This window comes from Equus asinus, unplaced genomic scaffold (assembly GCF_041296235.1).
Source record: "Equus asinus isolate D_3611 breed Donkey unplaced genomic scaffold, EquAss-T2T_v2 contig_176, whole genome shotgun sequence".
Lineage (NCBI taxonomy): Eukaryota > Metazoa > Chordata > Mammalia > Perissodactyla > Equidae > Equus > Equus asinus.
The window spans coordinates 357,017-379,581 of NW_027224823.1; the positions used below are offsets into that span (position 1 = coordinate 357,017).

The window sequence follows — 22,565 nt, forward strand, 5'->3', positions numbered from 1 at the left end:
TAGGGATAATTTCCTTTCATTCATATCTCATTATACAGTGTTTTACTTTACGTGTCTGTATCAGTTAACCAAACAGCAGAGCAGTTGTTTTTCTCTGATAACTTGGTCCCATGTGGTTGGCACGCTAACACTTTCAGATGAGGTCGTTCTTGTTCAGGAAAACATTCTCAGTCGTTTCAGTACTTATTTATCAAGGACATTTTAAGCCCTACTCTTCACTTGATCTGAATTCGTCACGGCTGGGCAGTGCTCCTTTTGGAAAAATGAGCCTTAGATCAGAGTTGGTTAGCAGGACCCAGGAACTGGAAGGTTTCTGTATGTTCTATATAGAAGTACTGCGTGAGACTGAGAACCCCCCCTTTCAACACGTGAATGGATAAACCCCGAAGGTAGGTGATGTTTATCATTGTAATCATTATAGAAGGCTTCATGAACAGTCCTGGAGATGCTCCTTCAAATGTACGAATACAGCACATATTGTACTCCAACAATATATGTAAATTCTCAATAAGAACATCCCAGTAAATGTTGGACAGTCCATATCACAGACAACAAACAACAGGAATAATCAGCCTTTATCCATGTAATGATCTTTTAGCAGTAATTCAGTCGATAGCAGTAAGCCTTTGGACATTTGCAAATCATAGTTCTTTTATTTCCTCTGAAATATTACTGAAAGCACTTTTTTTTTTTTAAGGAAGATCAGCCCTGAGCTAACATCTGCCTCCAGTCCTCCTCTTTTTGCTGAGGAAGGCTGGCCCTGAGCTAACATCCATGCCCATCTTCCTCTACTTTATATGTGGGACGCCTGCCACAGCATGGCTTGACAAGTGGCATGTCGGTCCGCACCTGGGATCCGAACTGGGGAACTTTAGGCCACCGAAGTGGAACGTGTGAACTTAACCACTGTGCCACCAGGCCAGCCCGCAGAAAGCACCTTTAAACATTTAGATTAATAAGATAACCCGAAAAAGAGAAGGCTGATTTAACAAACATCTCCTCTATGTGAAAGCGTGTTTACAAAAGGGTTTTAATTGTGCTTCACTTGCCAGAAGGAGCAGGGCAAGTGATAGGCTCCTTCAGCTCCACCTTTTCTCTGTCCCATTTGTTGGGTTTCAGGAAAAGGTTTCATTTGGTGAAAGATTTTTGGCTTAAGAAATATTTGAAAACTGCTGTAGAAGATTCTAGGCAGTTCTCCATTTTCTTAACCACAAAAACAAAAATGACCTTAAATTGTAGCGGGTGGGATTAAGTTACCTAAAGTCAAATGACGAGATTCTATCTCTGAAAAATAGTGTTACCAAGGAAAGCTGTATTCCTTTTCTCTAAAGCTTTAAGAATTGCATAAATTTTTTCAATGTATTTTAAATTGCGTAAGAAAGTCTTCTTGTAAAAATCCTAACAGTACAGAAATATAGAGAATGAAAATGAAATTTCAACCTCTTCAATTCCATTTTCCACCCCAAAGGCAACTACTATTAACAGACCTTTTTTCTCTATTTACATCCATACTCATATACAGAACTGCTCATCTTCTTGATGTGCAGTTTTCTCTCAGGTTTGGAGGAAAGACTAAGGAAACTGTTCAGGTCCACAGCTCTATGATTTTGGTGGCATATATCCATAATACTGGAAAGCAAAGCTCAAATTGAGCCAAGATTGTTTCTAAGTGTTTGGGTCAGTCCTGTAGGAAATTCTGTATATTAAGAATGCTAGAGAGTCAGCAGCCGTTGGCGTGTGTATGCAGGTGACACCTGACCTACTGACCTACATGCAAGTGGACAGGCAGATGGTCTTAGCAGCCACGTCCCTGGGCTCAGGTCAAACCTCCTTCTTCTATTGAAATCTGTATTTGAGTCACAGAATTTGATTAAATTCATGTTATTTACTGAATTTATGAAATCTATAAAATTTCACCATTTGACGCAGGATAGGTTTTTTTTCCTAATATAGTGTACAGGTTGTGATATCAGTCTGAATAAGGCACTACCTTGATGGAGAAGCAGAAAAAAACTTGTTTCTGTGTATAGGCGCTTTTATCTAAAATATCTTCCGAGTTCTCAGTGTAATTTTCTGATAAACAAAAATCTCTCAAAGCCTCTCAGCTTAACTGGATTTTTTTAAAAGAAAACCTCCTTAATTCTTAGAATCTTAAGACATGGTTAAGTGGCAAGGTGTCAGCCAGTTAACTATTAATTGAGAATATGTAAATAATATTTGTCATGAGAATAGGACAAAAGTTCTTGTTCCATTCATTTTGTCACCAATGTTGTACAACCATTTAGGTTAGTACAATTTTTTATTCATAATAAACTCTATTAACATTTCTAACAATGGGAAAGAGTAAAGCTGAACATAATACAAGGTAGAAAATAAAAATATTTGTATTTGCTTGTAGAAGATGTTTTCAAACTTCTTGTGGAATGTGTTTTCAAACTTAGAATTAACTATGAGTATATATGAGTGGGATTTTAAATAAAATATTATAGCAAAAATGTAAAAATATAATATAGTGATTTGGTAGCGATGCATGAAGTCAATGATACAGATTAAAGAACCAACTCATTTCACAAGTTTTTACACGGTTTTACTGTGAGGCTTGGCTGACATTGGCTATTAGTTGAAAAAGTTACTTAGCTTCTCTAGGCAGTAGTTTTCTCATTTGAATGTTAAAGAGATTAGACTAGGATATTTCTAAAGACCTTTCCAACTTTTTTTATTCCATTACCCTGTGATTCTTAATTTCTTGGAAACCACCTAGTTTCTCTGAATTTCCCCACTTTTTCATTTTTCCATCCCAGATACTCAGCATCTCAGATGCTTAACAGCTCTTAAAACTTCCCTGGGACTGAGGACTTCAAAAGTCTTCCGTGAACACAATGAAAAAATAATTAAGGTCCATTAACTAGAGTATTTTATTTAACCAACATTGTTTAAAGAAAGAGCATTTCACTTAAATTTATTTTTTGGATAACTGACACCTATTTTATTGAATACCAGATTTTTGCTTATTTTAACATTCTCTTTAAAGAAAATCTCTAAATTGTATTATATATTTTAATGCCTTTAATAACAGAAAATATCTCCACATCATTTTCTTTTCTTTTCTTTTCTTTTTCTTGGAGATGTAGAATCACCTTTCTAAACATCTCTTATAATACTGGGGATCTTTCAGGGCAGTTCAGGTATGAAGGTTCTTATGAAGGATGCATTTGGTGGCAAGTGACAGGAACCCAGCTCGAACTGGTGAGGAATTAATTGGCTCACCTAACTGAAAGGAGCTGCTTCTAGGTGTACCAACAATATGAGTATTAATCTGGAGCTCTCTCTCTCTCTCTCTCTTTGCATATTCAGAATCTGCTTTGCTCTATGATCATTCTTTGGAAGGCTTTTCTTATATGTCACAAAGATTGTCAACAGCAAGTCTGGGCTTAGCAACTCTAAAAGAAAGCAAGCTCTTTCCCAGTGATTCCAGGAAACACCATAAAGCTGACTCTCATTAGCCAGGTATGAGTCACTTGCTCATGCCTAGAACAGTCAGTGTGACCAGGGAAGGAGCTCCTCATTGTCTAGGCCTGTCCCCCTCTCTGGAACATTGGTGCAGTAGGGGGTTGGGGAGGTGAGGATGACGTGAGCCTCACATGAACCATGGATGGAGACTAGGGGAGCTGTGGATTCCACAAGAGAAAATTAGTGTGCTGTTGCCAAAAAAGGAGGGGAAGAGACACTTGGCAGGACAAAACTGTAAATACTCCTGTGGAAAAGACATTTATCCCCACGTTTTGTACACCTAGATTGCTCTTTTCCATCTCTTTCACTGTCAGCTGTCACTCGTGCTGTTGTCAGTTTGCTTCTTTACAATCTCTTCATTCGTTTGTTTTAATTTATAACGTCTTATCTTCTGAGGGTTTGGAAACCAGATGAGCAGAGTCATTAGAGTTGTTTTCAAAATAAGAGTTAATGGGCTCTGAATGAGGACTGGAGAGCCTCTCTCTGAGTAAGGGGTATAAACTTTCTACTTTTTAATGGATTTCATCACATTTCTTTTGGCCCTTCAAAAGTCATTTCTGGGGGCCAGCCCTGTGGCCAAGTGGTTAAGTTCACACGCTCTGCTTCGGCGGCCCAGGGTTTCGCTGGTTCAGATCCTGGGTGCAGACATGGCACCGCTCATCAGGCCACGCTGAGGCAGCGTCCCACATGCTGCAACTAGAAGGACCCACAACTAAAATATACAACTGTATACTGGGGGGAATCTGGGGAGTTAAAAAGCAGAAAAAAAAAAAAAGATTGGCAACAGTTGGTAGCTCAGGTGCCAGTCTTTAAAAAAAAGTCATTTCTGCATATTTTCTGATTTCTTTGCCAAAACTGCTTTCTTAATAGGTGATATACTATTGTAATTTTAAGATCCAATGACTATGAACAGTAAATGCCATGAACACAGTTGCTTTAAGTAAAAGTTACATTTTTGTGATTTTTCTAAATTTAAGTGGGTTTCTGACGATAGCTTACGTGTTCTTTTGGAAATGAAAACAGCAGAGAATAAACAAAGCTGAGCAGCTGTAAGTTGCTTTACTGGACTTACTAAAAGACTGGCATTTTATTTTACCTTTCCTCTTTGTAATACTGCTCTGATTGCAGATAAGTAGTTTAGCATTCATGGTGGAGTTTAGGGGAGAATAGGGAAATTTTTTTGAAACACAAAACTATGTATTTCCACAAATATCATATACTGTGCAACACACCAAGTTTTGATCATTTATGTTAAAAAGGACCAGAATAACATTAATAAAATAAATTCTCAAAGGCTTCATTTTAGTTAATAGTTTATCTCTACTAGAAATAATCAGTTGTACTTGTTGGCTGTTTAAAAATACTCTTCGTAAGTAGCATAATTGGCTGATTTTGAGAATTTGGTGGAGGTAGTTCTAGTGGCGCTGCCCAAGAGTTTCTATGTAATTCTACTAAAGAAAAAGGTGAAGAAATGACAGTGGTGAGTGTTACATCCACCTAATCAAGAAGCTGGCCTTGACAGAAAGAAGTAAAAAATATGGTCAAAGAAAATCAATGGGCTTAAGTAATAAATTCTTCAAGGTTAATAGGAAAAGCAGAAGGATTCTTAGAGATTTATGATAATTAGAGAGAAGGAATATGAGTGGCTTATAACCAACACTGTTGGATGCTTATCGTGTGCATGGTTGGAACTACTCGTCTCCATTTTGTAGATAAGGAATTAGTTAGAAAGAGGCTAAGCGATTTGGTATATGATGGAGCTGAACTTCAGACCCAGGTTTGTCCAACTCCAGAGCCAGCAGACCTGGTCACTTACTCTGAGATGAAGGGTCATTCTCTACAGAGGGTAAAGGCCAAGCCCCATGGTTTTGGACGTGATATTCCAAATCTCTACCCTCCTCCCCCGTTACTCTCAGCCTCCTCCTACATGCAAAGTGGGAGCAGCAAAGTTTCCCTCACACCCCACTGGCTTTCATGCTTCTATGCCCTTAAGACAAGGGTTTTCTGAGCCCAACATTTTCCTGTCAAAATGCTGTTCTTTCTCATTATGAGTCTAAATTTTGGAGTAAGTTTTTTAATTCAAAAAATTATATATACATATATATAATATGTCATCATATATGCATATGTTTATTATACATAATAAAAATCAAGCTGAAGGTTCTTTGAGATGCCTTTCTGGCTAACACTGTGTTTTGTAAGGAAGAAAAATGGTGGTGGTGATGGTGGTCGTGGTGGAAAGGATATAATTTTCTTTGAAATTTTAAATTCAAACATCTTGGCACTTTGTTAAACAGAAAATGATTCCTTGAGGCAGGAGTCCTGTCTAATTAATCTTTGTCTTTATGGCCTAGCATAGTGCCTGGCACATATTAGGCACTTAAATATGTGTTGAATTAGATTTTCCCTTATCTTACATAATTTTTCCTTTGGTCCTACCTAGGTTTGTAGTTTGTACCTCTACTATAATATTCATCATACATGTTGCATTAGGAATAACTTTGGTTACTAGTAAAAAGAAAACTTGACTAATAGTGGTTTAAACCATTACCTCAAAGCTTGGCAGCCCAAGACTGATGCAGCAACTCAAGGATGTCATCAGGGAACCCACTCCACTTCTGTACTCTCTTTGGTATAAGGCTTTTTATTCTCTTGGTGGAAAGAGGGCTGCTGTCCCCCAGGTAGTGTATCTACATCCAAGGAAGGAGAAAGGGAAATGTTAGAGGTGAAAAGTAAACAGTATGATTCTCAAAAGTCCTTCCCTTATTATTTGGGAATGAAAGCCCTTCCCAGGGACTCCCACTTATGTCTCATTACATAGAGCTGGGACACATGGCTACCTCTAGCTGCAAACATGGCTAAGAATTGGATTATGTGGCTTTTCAGCCTCTATAGCCTGGGCAGCCAGGGGAGAAAAGGTTGAAGTGGGTGTTTACGAAGCCAACCTTGTAGGTCTGCCCTACAAGTTTTTAGTTACTTGGTATAAGTTTATGTTTCCTGGCATACCATAAGCCTATGGAAAACAAAGAATGTGTTTTGGCAATCTTTGAGTTACCCATAATAACCAGCAGGAGACTACCATAGCACTTATAGTGTCTAAGACATTGTGGCTACTCAATCAATGTTGTATTTTTTTACTTTAATTCAGAAGTAAGAGCCAGGCAGGAATTAGTGACTCTGGTTTCTCTGAAAATGATGGAGTCCATAGATTTCTCTTTGGTGACTCATTTCCTCTATCAACATTGGAAAATTACCTGGAGCTTTCCTGCTTCATCAAGTTGGCCCATTACAGAGGACAATTTAACAGTAATATTGCCTGGAATGTGTAAAGTATAACTCAAAAAACAGGATGGGAGAGAAATCATGAACATATGATGGTCAACAAGGGCTTTTTTAAGAGAGATAAAAAGGTAGATAAGCAATAGGATAATATATTGTAATCAAAGAAAAGATTAGCAATTGAAAGTTAAGAATAATCTAAAATATCTTAGCCATTCAGAGTTCTAAGGGGAAAAATAAGTACAATTCATTCCTTTAAATGGCTCAAATTGCTGTCTGATTCATTTATTTAAATCCCAAATTGCTATTCTATATCTATACTGTTTCTCCTTCAGAACAGATCTTGTTCCTTTTCCCTCTATCATCTTACTCTTAATTATCAATCATGGAGAATGAAGATAAGACAATTGAACATGAAGATTTGGCACCATCCACAGAGATGAATAACATAGCCTCTACGGATCAAGAAACCCAGGTAAATCTGTGATCAAGTGTAGACCGTCTCAACCATTTCCTTAAGGAAGGGACTTCCAAATCTATGATAGCAACGTGTCCTCTTCGTTCTCTGTCACTCAGTTAACAATTCTCCCATTCTTAATCCCCAAGCTTGTACAGTAGGTGTGACTACCAATTTTCCCAGTCATTTTAGCAGCTAGCCCTACATAAAACTGCAGAAATAGAGAGCCTGTGAAATGCTTTGTGTTCGCAGCCTAAACCCTAGAATGCTTCTGGTTTCTTCCCTCTCTGTTTTTATTGCTTAAATTTAAGTAGATGAATGAATGTGAATTGTTTTTCATCACAGATAGTTATTTTTTTTCTGAACCACTTTGATATATTTACCAACTATTGCTTTGAATCATATCTTAAATAGGCTAATTTTTAAACAGTATTGCAAATGTAATGACATTGTATGTGACTCAGGCATTTATAATGCTACAATAGTGACTCAGTGGTAAACACCCCTAAGAGAGTTCTTGTTCCAAGCAGTAGCTGATTAGCTAGAAATGAAGCTGTATATTTCCCCTATGAACTGTTACCCTTAATTCTAATAATGGAAATTTTATTCGTGATGTGGTGGCTCAGTGAGTATAAAAATGGACAGCAAATGTACAGTTTTAAGTATTTTTTTAATTGCTTTAAACACAGGAGGAGACAGTTATGAACCTCAAAGGTACAGAGGGAAATGAACCAACAGAAGGAAGTAACCTATTGAGTAGCAGTGAAAAAAGGCTGCAGGAAACACCAACTGAATCAACTCATTTGCAAAGACTGAGACAAACATTTGCTTGCCTCCACATGGTTTACTGGATAGAGTGATAACAAATGGTATGTAAATGGTACGGGTGAATTCAGAAAGATGGTAAAAGATGAAGTTGTCATATAATGAAAGATTTCAAATAATATGGTTTAAAGGACAAAAAGAAGTTTATTTCTCTCACACATAAAAACTACTAGGTGGGGTCAGCCAGGTGGTGTACTGGTTAAGTTCACATGCTCCCTTTCAGCAGCCCAGGGTTTCACCATTCGGATCGTGGGTGCAGACGTAGCACCCCTCATCCAGCCATGCTGAGGCAGCGTCCCACACAGCAGAACTAGAAAGATCTTCAACTAGGATATACAACTACGTACTGGGGCTTTGAGGAGGAAAAAAACAAGAAAAAAGAGGAAGATTGGCAACAGATGGTAGCTCAGGGCCAATCTTTCTCACCAAAAAAAGGATACCTTAAAACCATATTTAAAAAAAAAAGAGGGGTCGGCCCCATGGCCGAGAGGTTAAGTTGGCAAGCCCCACTTTGGTGGCCCAGGGTTTCACCAGTTCAGATCCTGGGCGCAGACATGGCACCACTCATCAAGCCACACTGAGCGGCGTCCCACATGCCACAATTAGAAGGACCTACAACTAAAAATACACAACTATGTACCAGGAGGCTTTGGGGAGAAAAAGGAAAAATAAAATCTTAAAGAAAAAAAGGGGAGAGTAGAAACGGGTGGGCTTCCCTTCTGAAAAGAAAAAAAAAAGTTACTGGGTGAACAATTCACAATGGTATGTGTCTTTATTCCACACAGTCACTAGGGGCCCAGGCTGAAAAGCTCCACCATCTTCAACATGGAGGGCTTCCAAGAGCACTGTGGTCACCACCATTCCAGCTGTCAGAAAGAGGAAAAGAGCAGAGATCAAGGACCTTTTCCTCTTCTGCGTCAGAGTAATCTCACAGGATTATGTTAGACCTCCAATGAGAAAAGTGATTGAGAAATCAGTTGTAAACAGAAAAGCATTACATAAATGTTGGTTGTTATTACTGTTAAGTAATGCAACTAAGGTTTAAGCCAACACAGCTACACTTCCAAATGTCACATCATTTTATAAGGAAGAATCCTCGTTTGCAATTCAATTTATTCCCATAGAGCTGCTATTACTTAAAACATTTGGGAGGAGTGACGTCAGCAATATGGCTGAGTGAGCTAGTCCCTTCCTCGCTCTCCCTTTTGAGTTATAACTAAATGGACACTTACTGACCAACAGAGGAAACCCACACAGCACAACAGGATGCCTGAGAGACACACGCAGCTATAAATCTGAGGGTGGGTGGACTGGCCCCCCAGGAAGTGATGGAGACAGGTGAGCACACCCTGTTCTCCCCGCTAACCCTGTGCATGCAACACGAACACTCCAACCTGGTGCAAGCACCTGGAAAGTGGGAACACGCAGCAGGGCAACCATAAGAGGAGGCGGCGGTAACCCTTAGCCTGCACTCGTGGTTGATCTCCCAGTGGAGAGAGGGAGCCCACCACACCCCTGTGCGGTAAAGGAGCAGCCATAGCCCAGGTCCCAGCAGGGAAGCCCTGACCACCAAGCTCAGCAGCCCCACGGACTGCAGATCGTAAACAGGGACCTCAGCAGATTTCCAAGCTGGGGCAAATACTTCGCAGGTGTGCATGAATGCTCACAGTGCAGCTGTGCTCCCAAAGAGGTAACCAGTCCAGGCAACTGTGGGAATAGGTGTGGCAGCTTTGAACCCACATGCACTTACTTTCCTGGCGGGGAGGGGGAGCCCACCATGCCCCAGGGCTGTCAAGGAGCAGCCATAGCTCAGGTCTCTGCCTGGAAGCCCTGCCCACCAAGCTCAGTAGCACCACGGACTGTGGATCATAAGGGACCTCAGCAGATTTTTGTGCTGGGACAAACACTTCCAGGCACACATGAGTGCTCCCAAAGAGGGAACATGTCCCAGGCAGCTGTGGGAATAGGTGAGGTAGCTTTGAGCCCACTGGTGATCACTTTCCGGTGGAGAGGGGGAGCTCAGAGTGCCCCTGAGGCACCAAAGAGTGGCCCTAGCCTAGTGAGGAAGCCCCGCCTGACAAGGACAGTCCACACAAGTGCCTGAATGCATCCCAGGCTGGGGCAAGCACCCATAATACCCCCACAGCTTCCAGCAGATGGGGTACGGCCAGAAACACTACTCCTGCTCCCCGCTAGCGGTAACAGGGGGAATCTGCATCCTAAGAATACCACAAATGCCACAACAAAAGATTAGTTCATCAAACACCATGAGAAACTGCAGCAACAATTCAGACCAGGAGGAAAATGACAATTCTCCAGAAACCAACATGGAAGATACAGAAATATACAAGCTAAATGACCGAGAATTCAAAATAGCCATCATAAGGAAACTCAACGATTTACAAGAAAACACAGAAAGACAGTTCAAGGAGCCCAGCAACAAAATGGATCTCTTCACCAAAGAGATTAAAACTATAAAAAAAATCAAGCAGAAATTCTGGATATGAAAAACACAAATAATAATCTAGAATCATTAAGAAATAGAATTGATCTTATGGAGGAAAGAATTAGTCTTCTTGAGGATAAAAATGTAAAAATTCTACAGGTGGAGGAGGAGACAGAACTAAGATTTTTTCAAAATGAAGGAATTCTTCAAGAAATATCTGACTCAATTAGGAAAAGCAACATAAGGATTATAGGTATCCCAGAGGGAGAAGGGAGGGAGAAAGAAGCAGAGAGCTTATTCAAAGAAATAATTGCTGAGAACTTCCCAAACATGGGGATGGTTTCAGATTTACAGATAAATGAAGTTAATCGTATGCGCAACTTTATCAATGTGAAAAGACCCTCTCCAAGGCATATAATAGTAAAAACGGCAAAAGTTTGGGATAAACAAAGAATATTAGGAGCAGCAAGGTACAAGAAGATAACCTACAGAGGAAGCCCCGTCAGGCTTTCAGCAGATTTCTCAGCAGAAACCTCACAGGCTAGGAGAGAATGGAATAATATATTCAAAATACTGAAAGACAAAAACTTTCAGCCAAGAATACTCTATCCAGCAAAACTTTTCCTCAGATACAATAGAGAAGTGAAAGCTTTCCTGGATGAACAAAAGCTGAGGGAGTTCACTGCCACCAGACCTCCCCTACAAGAAATAATTAAAGATGCCCTCACACTGGCAACAAAAAGGCAAAGGTCTACAAAGCTCTGAGCAAGAAGGTAAATAGACAGACATGATCAGAAACCTGCAGCTCTCTACCAGAATAGGAAGGTAAAGACTCAATTACAACTTAAAAGAGAAAGGGAAAGAAAGCATCAGAAGCAATGATAAACACTTCAACTTAGCCACAAACTCAGGAAATTAAAAACAGAACATTGTGTAACAGCAATTACCCAGAAGGGGAGAGGAAATGGAAGGAACTTGCTTAGGTTAATGGCGATAAGAGGCTATGAGAAAATGGACTGTCTCATCTCCAATATCTTTCATACAATCCTCACGGTAACCACTAAACAAAAAAATCAGAGCAAAACCACAATTCACAAAGAGAGAGAACTGAGAAATCCCTCTTGGAAAACCAACAAAATGAAATGGCAGTCAGAAATGGAAAGGAAGAGAAACAGTGGAATCATAGAACAACTAGAAAACGAGATAAAATGGCAGCATTAAGCCCTCATATAACAATAATCTCTCTAAATGTAAATAGACTGAACTCTCCAATCAAAAGACATAGAGTAGCTGGATGGATTAAAAAACAAGACCCAACAATATGCTGCCTCCAGGAAACGCACCTCAGCTACAAAGACAAACATAGGCTTAGAGTGAAGGGATGGAAGACAATACTTCAAGCTAATGGCCAACAAAAGAAAGCAGGGGTTGCCATACTTTTTATCAGACAAGGCAGACTTCAAGTTAAAAAAGACAATGAGAGACAAGGAGGGGCAGTATTTAACGATAAAAGGGAAATTCCATCGAGAGGACATAACACTTATTAATATATATGCACCTAGCACAGGGTCACCAAAGTACATAAAGCGATTATTAACAGACCTACAGGGAGAAATTAAGAGCAACACAATCACAGTAGGGGACCGCAGCACCACACTTACTTCAAGGGACAGATCATCCAGACAGAAATTCAACAAGGAAATTGCAGATTTAAATGAAACACTTGACCAGATGGAGTTAATGGACATATATAGAGCATTCCATCCAAAAACAGCGGAATATACGTTCTTCTCAAGTGCCCATGGAACATTCTCAAAGATAGACCATATGTTGGATAGCAAGGCAGCCTCAATAAATTCAAGAAGATTGAAATCATCCCAACCATCTTTTCTGACCACAATGCTAGGAAGCTAGAAATCAACCACAAGAACAAAACTGGGAAAGTCGGAAATATGTGGACATGCTATTGAACAACCATTGGATCATTGAAGAAATCAAAGAGGAAATTAAAAAATAACTGGAGACAAATGAAAATGAAAATACAACATACCAATTCTTATGGGATGCAGCAAAAGCAGTCATGAGAGGGAAATTCATAGCAACACAGGCCCACTTCAACAAGCAAGAAAAATCTCAAATAAGTAATCTTAACATACAGCTAACAGAGCTAGAAAAAGAAGAACAGATAAAGCCCAAAGTCGGCAGAAGGAGGGAAATAATAAACATCAAAGCAGAAATAAATGAAATATAGACTAAAAAAGCAGTAAAAAGGATTGATGAATCTAACAGCTGGTTCTTTGAGCAGATAAACAAAATTGACAGAACCTTAGCCAGACTCAACAAGAAAAAAAGAGAGAAGGCTCAAATAAATAAAATTAGAAATGAAAGAGACATTACAACAGATACGGAAGAAATACAAAGGATTATAAGAGACTATTGTGAAAAACTGTATGCCCACAAATTTGATAACCTAGAAGAAATGGATGGATTCCTATACTCATATAACCTCCCAAAACTGAATCAATAAGAAACAGAATCTGAACAGACCAATCACAAGTACAGAGCTTGAAAGAGTAATCATAAACTTCCCAAAAAACAAAAGTCCAAGACCAGATGGCTTCTCTGGAGAATTGTACCAAACATTCAAAGAAGATTTAGTACCTATTCTCCTCAAACTATTCTGAAAAATTGAAGAAGAGGGAACATTTCCTAACACATTCTGTGAGGCCAACATTACCCTGATACCAAAACCAGACAAAGACAACACGAAGAAGGAAAACTACATGCCAATATCACTGATGAACTTAGATGCAAAAATCCTCAACAAAATATTGGCAAACTGAATACAGCAATACATTAAAAGAATCATACACCATGATCAAGTGGGATTCATTCCAGGGACACAGGGATGCTTCAACATCCATGAATCAATCAGTGTGATACACCACATTAACAAAATGAGGAATAAAAATCACATGATCATCTCAATAGATGCAGAGAAAGCATTTCACAAGAGCCAACATCCATTTATGATAAAAACTCTCAATAAAATGGGTATTAAAGGAAAGTACCTCAACATAATAAAGGCCATATATGACAAACCCACAGCCAACATCATACTCAATGGGGAAAAACTGAAAGACATTCCTCTGAGAACAGGAACGAGACAATGGTGCCCACTCTCACCACTCTTATTCCACATATTACTGGAGGTTTTGGCCAGAGCAGTTAGGCAAGAAAAAGAAAAGGAATCCAAATTGGAAAGGAAGAAGTGAAACTTTCACTATTTGTAGATGATGTGATTCTATATATAGAAAACCCTAAAGAATCCACCAGAAAACTCCTAGAAATAATCAACAACTACAGCAAAGTTGCAGGGTACAAAATCAATTTTAAAAAATCAGTTGCATTCCTATACGCTAACAATGAACTAGCAGGAAAAGAAATCAAGAATACAATCCCATTTACAGCTGCAAGAAAAAGAATAAAATACCTAGAAATAAACTTAACCAAGTAGGTGAAAGATGTGTACACTGAAAACTATAAGTCATTACTGAAAGAAATTGAGGAAGATGTAAAGAAATGGAAAGATTTTCCATGCACATGGGTTGGAAGAAGAAACATAGTCAAAATGTCCATACTACCTAAAGCAATCTACAGATTCAGTGGAATCCCAATCAGAATCCCAATGACATTCTTCACAAAAATAGAACAAAGAATTCAAAAATTTATATGAAACAACAAAAGACCCCAAATAGCCAAAGCAATCCTGAGAAAAAAGAACAAAGCTGGAGGTATCACAACCCTGACTTTAAAACATACTACAAAGCTACAGTAATCAAAACAGCGTGGTAGTGGCACCAAAACAAACAGATCAATGGATCAAAATTGAAAGCCCAGAAATAAAACCACACATCTATGGACAGTTAATCTTTGACAAAGGAGCAAAGAATGGAGAAAGGAAAGTCTCTTCAATAAATGGTGTTGGGAAAACTGGACAGCTACATGCAAGAGAATGAAAGTAGACCATTATCTTTCACCACACACAAAAATTAACTCCAAATGGATTAAAGATTTGAATGTAAGAACTGAAACCGTAAAACCCCTACAAGAAAAAACAGGCAGTACACTCTTTGACTTTGGTCTTAGCCACATCTTTTTGAATACCGTGTCTACTCGGGTAAGGGGAACAAAAGAAAAAGGTAACAAATGGGACTACATCAGACTAAAAAGCTTCTACAAAGCAAAGGAAACCATCAACAAAATGAAAAGACAACCCACCAACTAGGAGAAAATATTTGCAAATCATTTATCAAACAAGGGGTTGATATCCAAAGTACATAAAGAACTCACACACCTCAACAAAAACAAACAACCCGATCAAAAAGTGGGCAGAGGATATGAACAGACATTTTCAAAGGTAGATATACAGATGGCCAACAGGCACGTGAAAAGACGCTCAACATCACTAATTGTTAGGGAAATACAAATCAAAACTACAATGAGATATCTCCTTACACCAGTCAGAATGGCTGTAATTGCCAAGACCAAAAACAACAAATGTTGGACAGGATGTAGAGAAAAGGGAACCCTCATCCACTGCTGGCGGGAATGCAAACTGGTGCAGCCACTATGCAAGACAGTATGGAGATTCCTCAAAAAACTAAAAATAGAACTACCATGTGACCCAGCTATGCCACTACTGGGTATCTACCCAAACAACTTGAAATCAACAATCCAAAGTAACATATGCACCCCTGTGTTCATTGCAGCGCTATGCACAATAGCCAAACATGGAAACAATCCAAGTGCCCAACGACCAATGACTGGATAAAGAAGATGTGGTACATATATACAATGGAATACTACTAAGCCATAAAAAGACAAAATCTTCCCATTTGCAACAACATGGATGGACCTGCAGGGTATTATTTGCTAAGCGAAATAAGCCAGACTAAGAAAGACAAACACCATATGATTTCACTTATATGCAGAACATAAACAAACACACGGACAAAGAAAATAGTTCAGTGGTTACCAGGGGAAGGGGGCTGGAGGGTGGGCACGAGATGAAGGGAAGCACTTATGTGGTGACAGACAAGAAATAATGTACAACTGAAATTTCACAATGATGCAAACTATTATGAATCTCAATTTTAAAAAAACAAAATATTTGGAAGATTTTTCCTTGAGAATTTATCTCAGCACAATTTTGGATATTGTTAGAGTTGGGGTATATTTGTCTTTTAGGAATGGATTTGGTCTTTGGAGGCAGCCAAACATTAAGCTGATATCAATTTGATTAATAAATGGATGTTCAGATTCAGTAATGCTGTTTTTTGTTCAAAAAAGAAGTGTGTGAATGTACCTGTGTGTGTATGTACGCTCTGAAGCTCACGAAATGAAAATGAAAGACATTTTACCATTCTCAACTGGAACAATGGTATGTTATACTTTAGACTCTGAATATGTTTTTACTGAAATTAGTTAATTTTCTAAACTAGCATGAGAAAAAAATCTCAAACTTTATTTAAAACACATGGAGAAAACCAGGTTCCAAAATGTACACTAGTTCATAAGGCAACAGATAATTTAATACCTTTTCTGTCCTTTTTATTATTTTTTTAAACTTTTACCCTTCAAATTATGGCACATTTCTAGTTAAAACATTTACAGGAAAACTGATACAGATTGACATAGGAAAGGTGTAAATGAACGATGTGGTCTGGAGACTCACTGTTTTGAGTTCTGTAATCGTTGTCCATCAGCTGCCTGAGAAGTGGACTCACGTGTGTGAGCGCCTCTTCTCTTGTTTTCTGTACTTCTGTTCCTGAGGCTCACAAGAGGGCTTTCTCCTGTACTCCTTCCTGTGCCCATTTAGAATACATAAGTATTTGTCTTAAGAAGTCAATCTTACATGTGAAAAAATGATTTTCCAAAATCATAAATGAGAAGTAAATTATTAACTAAATTAAAGATGATTTAGAGAAACCTTATACACATATATTTACTGTGTATTTAGAACTGAATTTTGAGTATGGGAGAGGAAAGGAAAATTAGAGATTTTTTTTAAAAGTGGTCTTGAAGTAGAAAACTACCTTGCTGAATTTAGTATAAAATCAGGTTCATGCTGTGATACAGTAAAATTTAGTAGCTGGTAATTCCTACTTTCCCATTATACCTTCAATACTGTATAGAAATTTCAGCCCCTATAGCCAACTGGAAAATACTGAAGGCCTTAAGTTATTTATTTCATTATAACATCATCATAAGCCTAGAAAATCAGGAAGAATTCTGTGAGGATGTAAAAACTGGGGCATTAGATTCAGTCTCTAGCAGTATGGTAGACAAGATTCAGTGAACAATTCTCTCACTTATGCCAAGATGAAAACAGTATTTTAAGTCTTTTTAAATGTACCTTTTTTCTGTGAAGAAAACAGGAAGTCATTGGACACCAAAACCAAACTGAGCAGAGGAGATAAATATGCACTCAAGCTGGCCTTCACCCTGGAGGCTTCTGCAAAACACCTGTGAGCTTGAGAGTCATTCTGAGGCCCTGAGAGCATAGGGGGCTGCGCTGGAGCTGGTCCAGGTGGGCAGAAGTCTCAGGAGCATTCATCCTCCCTCACCCACACAAAGCTGGAGCCCAGCGTGGCAGCTGCAGATGGGGCCTGCACCCACACCTATCTCAACTATGGTGCTGGCTGGGGGAGAGGAGCGTCCCACTAAAAATGTGTAACTCCATGCTGATCTGTGCTCCAAATTCACATAAAAAACACAAGCTGAAAATATATCTAAAAGTGATCCCAGATTGGAAGCTTCTAAGCACATGGTAGAAGCAAATGCAGATCCGATCCAGGAAAACTCACATTCAACCTAAGGTTCCAACAATCCCCAAAGGTAAAGTTCCAAGGAAGAGGTCACTGTCACAACAAATTTTAAAAGATCACAACATGCACAAGGAAACAGAGATTTCAAAAATTTGCATTATCAGAAAATAGAATAGAAAATATTTTTGGTATCTGTAAAGAAATTAAAGAGGAGATAGCAAATATAAGTACAAAACAAGGAACTATTTTTAAAAAATAAACATTTTGCTAACGACCAAGTCGAATTTCTAGAAATGAAAGATATAGTACAGTAATTGAAATGTAAAACTCAGTGGATAGATGAAGCAGTGGGTTAAGTGACAAGAGAATTGGTGAACTAGTAAGAGATCTGAAGAGATTATCTAGAATGCAGTTCACACAAAGATGGAAAATGTGAAAATGAGGGATAGCAACATGGAGAAGAGTATGACGGTCTGATCTTAGTTCCAGAAAAAGAGAATAGAGAATGGAGAAGAGGAAATATTTGAAGAAATGAAGACTGAGAATTTTCCAGAATTAGTGAAAAACTTAAATCCCAAGCAAACCGAAAGGAAGTCATACCTAAATACATCAAACTGAAATTGCAGAAAACCAAAGAAAAGGAAAAAATCTTAAAAACAGCCAAAGAAAAAGAATTCCCTAAAAAAGCAGAAATTAGACGTAAAAGCCTCAATGAAAGCCAGAAAGCCAAAGAGTAATATTTTCAAGGACCTGAGAGAAAGTAACTCTCAACCTAGAATTGTATATGCAGAAAAACTCTGTCTTAAGAATGAAAATGAAGATAATTTCAGACAAAACTAAGACTTTACTACCAACAGAGCCTTATGAGAAACATAACATGCTTTGCTACAGAGAGTTTCTGTACCATCAATTAGCTCTTATGCGATGGTAAATAGGGAATTGTGTGAGTGCCAGATGGAATTTGCATTTTTGTACATAATTTTTCCTGTCACCTTAGTATTTTTCATCATCAAGCAATAGCAAGTGAATACAAAGTGAATTGAAAACAAAAATCAGATAGATGTTTTCTTACAATTAAAGATAAAGCCTTATCAACTTGAGGACCTTTTAAAAAGCTGAAATCTCTGTGAAAGTGCGTTCTTTTTGGGCAGTTAGTTGCTGGTTTAGGGGCTTCAAAGACTTTTGAAACTTCCCACAATGTTAAGCTATCTAATGAAACCACACGTGGATGAAGAAGCTGACAGTACAGGTGAAGAAGCTGCCAACACTTTTCCCTCAGTTAAAAACAAACAAACCTTTGTTTGATGAATAAGCTACAATCTGCATAAGATTTTGATGGAGCTGCTCTCTATTTAAAGCAAATGCCCTCAAGATTCTACATCTCGGGAAAAAGGAAGTGTGGTTCCAGGGTTTAAGTCTGCAAAGAAGAGACTGACTTTAGATGCGATGTCAGTAGAGATTTAACTGTGCTGATACTGTATTAGAATTGTTACTGTTTTTTAGTGCTTTGGTCACAAGTTTTGAGTTTTGAGTTTTGGGTCGTCTGCTCCAACTCTGTTTTTCCCATAAGTCTTTTTGTTTTCAGTGTCTGATTTTGTAGAACACAAGGTTTTTGAAACAGGGAAACATATTTTGCATTCTAACAGAAATGCCTCTACTAAAGCAAATACTTCAGGTAACCAGATGATTGTCCCAGAGGAAAGGTTTGAGGTGCCACAATGAATGATGGCCCCCCCAAAAAGGTAAGTATCTGAGTAATTCTAAACAAACGTCAACATAGAAGAGAAACAATGATAATGTTTAATTCAAGGCAGAGCTAAAATAGGGGAGTGTGGTTGTTCAAGTATTCTCATGCTCCTGTGAAGAGGTTAAAGATAGTGATTGTTTCTCTTTTTATTAACTACTGATATATTTATAGTAAAATTAAAAAGAATAATAAGGGAATGGTAAAAAGAAAAAAGTTCAAGGTAGTAGTTGTAGCAGTGTGGAAGGCGATGGGGGATGGGATTAAGAGGAACACAGAGGTGCCTTCAAGGCACTGGTAGTATCCTATTTCTTCAGATGGTTGGTAATTACCCAGTTGTTCATATCACTGGTGTTCTTCAAAACTTACACATGGTTGTAAATATTTGTATGTGTATTCAGTATTTATTTTTAAAAACTTTTAGATTATATCAAAACCGACATATGACAACTTATTGATAGAAGTTTTCCTGGTTTATTTCAGTTACCATCCTTGTTCTTCTGTGGGCTGTAGTGTGGTCAATTACTGGCAGTGAATGTCTTCCTGGAGGAAACCTATTTGGAATTATAATCCTGTTCTATTGTGCCATCTTTGGAGGGAAACTTTTGGGGCTCATTAAGTTACCTACGTTGCCTCCACTGCCTCCTCTTCTTGGTAAGTACCAAACACTTCCTGTGTCCTTCAGAGTAAATCATATTTTTAAAATAGTAGTTTGGGAAATAAAGGAATAAACTATTTCTGTATTTGCTGTGCTGGCCCTTAAAGCTGATTGTTAAATTGTGATGAGTTTTATGAGCCAGTTGGTAAACAGCAATTTGAAAATTAAATTATATATACTTACAATTAAATAACTTGCATTAAACACAAGAGCAATACTCAAAACCAATCACTTCTTAATTATTTTACTACATTTTCCTCTTATCTCTCCTCTTGAGATTATGGAAATACTATATCACGGTGTGTCACTGCCCATCTGTTCCCAGCTCCACGTTCAATGACGTCAGGTTGGTAGGTTAACATCAGCCCTGGTAGAAGTATCTGTAATACAGAAATCAGCAAATGCTGCAGCCCAGGGCTTAATATGTTGTCAGTCACTCACATCATTGACAAACGAGTGAAGTTCCAACATGTATTACAAAACTATTCTTCCAGAGGCCATGAGAACTGTGCAGATACGACACGTAAAAATTAGTCTTAAAACTAGGTATTATATCTTTAATGTTTCTTTTAAAAATTCCATATTACAAAATTTCAGTGTACTACTTTCAGTATACCACAAAAGACATTTTGTGTCCCTTTCTCACAGATTTATAAATCATTAAGTTTTATTTAAAAACCATGTACCTTTTACACATGCATATTTGCACACATCTCCTTTTTTTATTTCAAAAGATTGGCCCTCGGCTAACATCTGTTGCCAATCTTCTTTTTTTTTTTATTTCTTCTTCTCCTCAAGGCCCCCCAGTACATAGTTGTATATTCCAGTTGTCGGTTCTTCCAGTTCCTCTATGTGGGACACCACCTCAGCATGGCCTGATGAGCGGTGCTAGGTCAGTGCACAGGATGCAAACCAGTGAGACCCTGGGCTGCCAAAGCAGAGTGCATGAACTTAACCACTCAGCCACAGGGCCAGACCCCCCCCCACACACACATTTCCTAAGTAAAAATTTTTTTCTATTAGTGAGGACCTCAGGATTGGTTAACATAGACCAAAATTATTTTCTTGTGAATTTGTGGTGAGCAATTGAAACTAAATGTAAAAAGAAGTAGAATTATTTACATCTTACTCTACACTGTTTCTCAATATATTTTTCAATTTAGGTAAAATTCAAGTTATTTCACTTAATTCATATTGTTTATCATGGGTGCTTTTTGTTAAAGTTTTTAATTGAATTATTATGACAATGGGTTGTTTCTAGGCCAGCCCGGTGGTGTAGTGGTTGAGTTCCGTGCACTCTGCTTCAGTGGCCCAGGTTCGTGGGTTCCGGTCCTGGCTGTGGACTACACCCTTGTCAGCTATGCTGTGGTGGCGTCCCACATACAAAATAGGGGAAGCTTGGCACAGATGTTAGCTCAGGGCAAATCTTCCTCACCAAAAAACAAAAGGGGGGCTGTTTCTAAATATGCCTGTGTGCTATGATAAAGGGTTGGCAAACCATCTCTTCTTGTAAATAAGATCTTATTGGAGCACACTCATGCTCATTCATTTACATATTGTCTGTGGCTGCTTTTATACTACAGTGGCAGGGCTGAGAACTTATAACAGACACCATGTGGCCCACAAAGCCTGCAGTGTTTCTTGTATGGCCCTTTACAGAAAATGTTTACTAACCCCTGCATCTAAGTCAGAGCTTCTCACACTTTATTATCCAGAGAATGACCTTGGATCTTGTTAAAATGCAGACTCTAATTCAGTAGGTCTGGGGTGAGGCCTGAGATTCTGCCTTTCTAATAAGCTCAAAGACCACACTTTCCACAGAAAAATCATAAGTTTTCAAACCTGGCTGCACGTAGGAATCATCTGGGAAATTTTTTAAAAAGCTGATGCCTGGGACCCACCCCAGAGATTCTGAACTAATTGAATGGAGTAGCCCTGGGTATCAGAATTTTTAAAAGCTCCCCAGGTGATTCTAATATGCAACCTAAGTTGAGGACTACTGTTCTAGACGCCATGAAAAGGCCCTTTACACCTCATCCTTCTCTTTTCCACTCCATGCCTGTTATTGCAACAAGCAAAATACACATGTTGCAAAATGATAAATCCTTGGGCTTTGTGATTACATGAAATCTCCTGAGGTCACTGAAATCATTCTTAAAAGTCACGTACGTAATGTGTCTTACCATCCCTTTCTATAGTGGTACGTTTGTGACAGAAGTTTACTGGCTCTTAGCGTATTAGGGCCAGTATCTAAAACTGAAACATTATCTGAATCCATAAAGAAGACTTGTTAAGGCAGACATGTGTGGTGATTGCCTATTCCATATTTTTAAAAATTCATTGAAATAATTGCCAGAGATGGAGGATGAAGGAGCATTTTTTATTCCAAAAATGAATGTGAAAACAACTTTCCTAGGACACTGTTTCCTTTGCTGATGGTCTGGGTTGCTGGAAATTTTTTTCAATAATGATTTGCTTCAAAATAACTTGAGAGTAGATGAAATAAGATTGGCCATGTATTGATAATTTTTGCATGTTTTAAAAAATTTCCGTAATAGAAATTAAGGAGGAAAGAAGAATACTCCTTATCAAAGAAGGTATTCTTTTCTCCACACCCAAGGGAAAGGCCCCCCCAGGGGCTCAGAGGCCAGAGGGGGCGCCTTCCTAATCACAGTCAGGTGGCCACATCAACGGAGGCCATCGGCAAACAGAACTGTCTCAGGGAAATTGTTTGTACATTCATCTCAGAAATGAAAAATGCTCCTTCATCCCCTCCAAAACTCCAAAAGAAACTCCTACATATTTGTGAGTTCTTA

At 38.5% G+C, this 22,565-nt stretch overlaps 1 pseudogene; it reads left to right on the top strand.

Annotated features, from left to right (window-relative positions):
• Positions 1-7,035: 7,035 nt before the first annotated feature.
• LOC139043138 (sodium/hydrogen exchanger 9B2-like) overlaps positions 7,036-22,565 on the top strand; it is a 42,079-nt pseudogene continuing 26,549 nt past the window's right edge.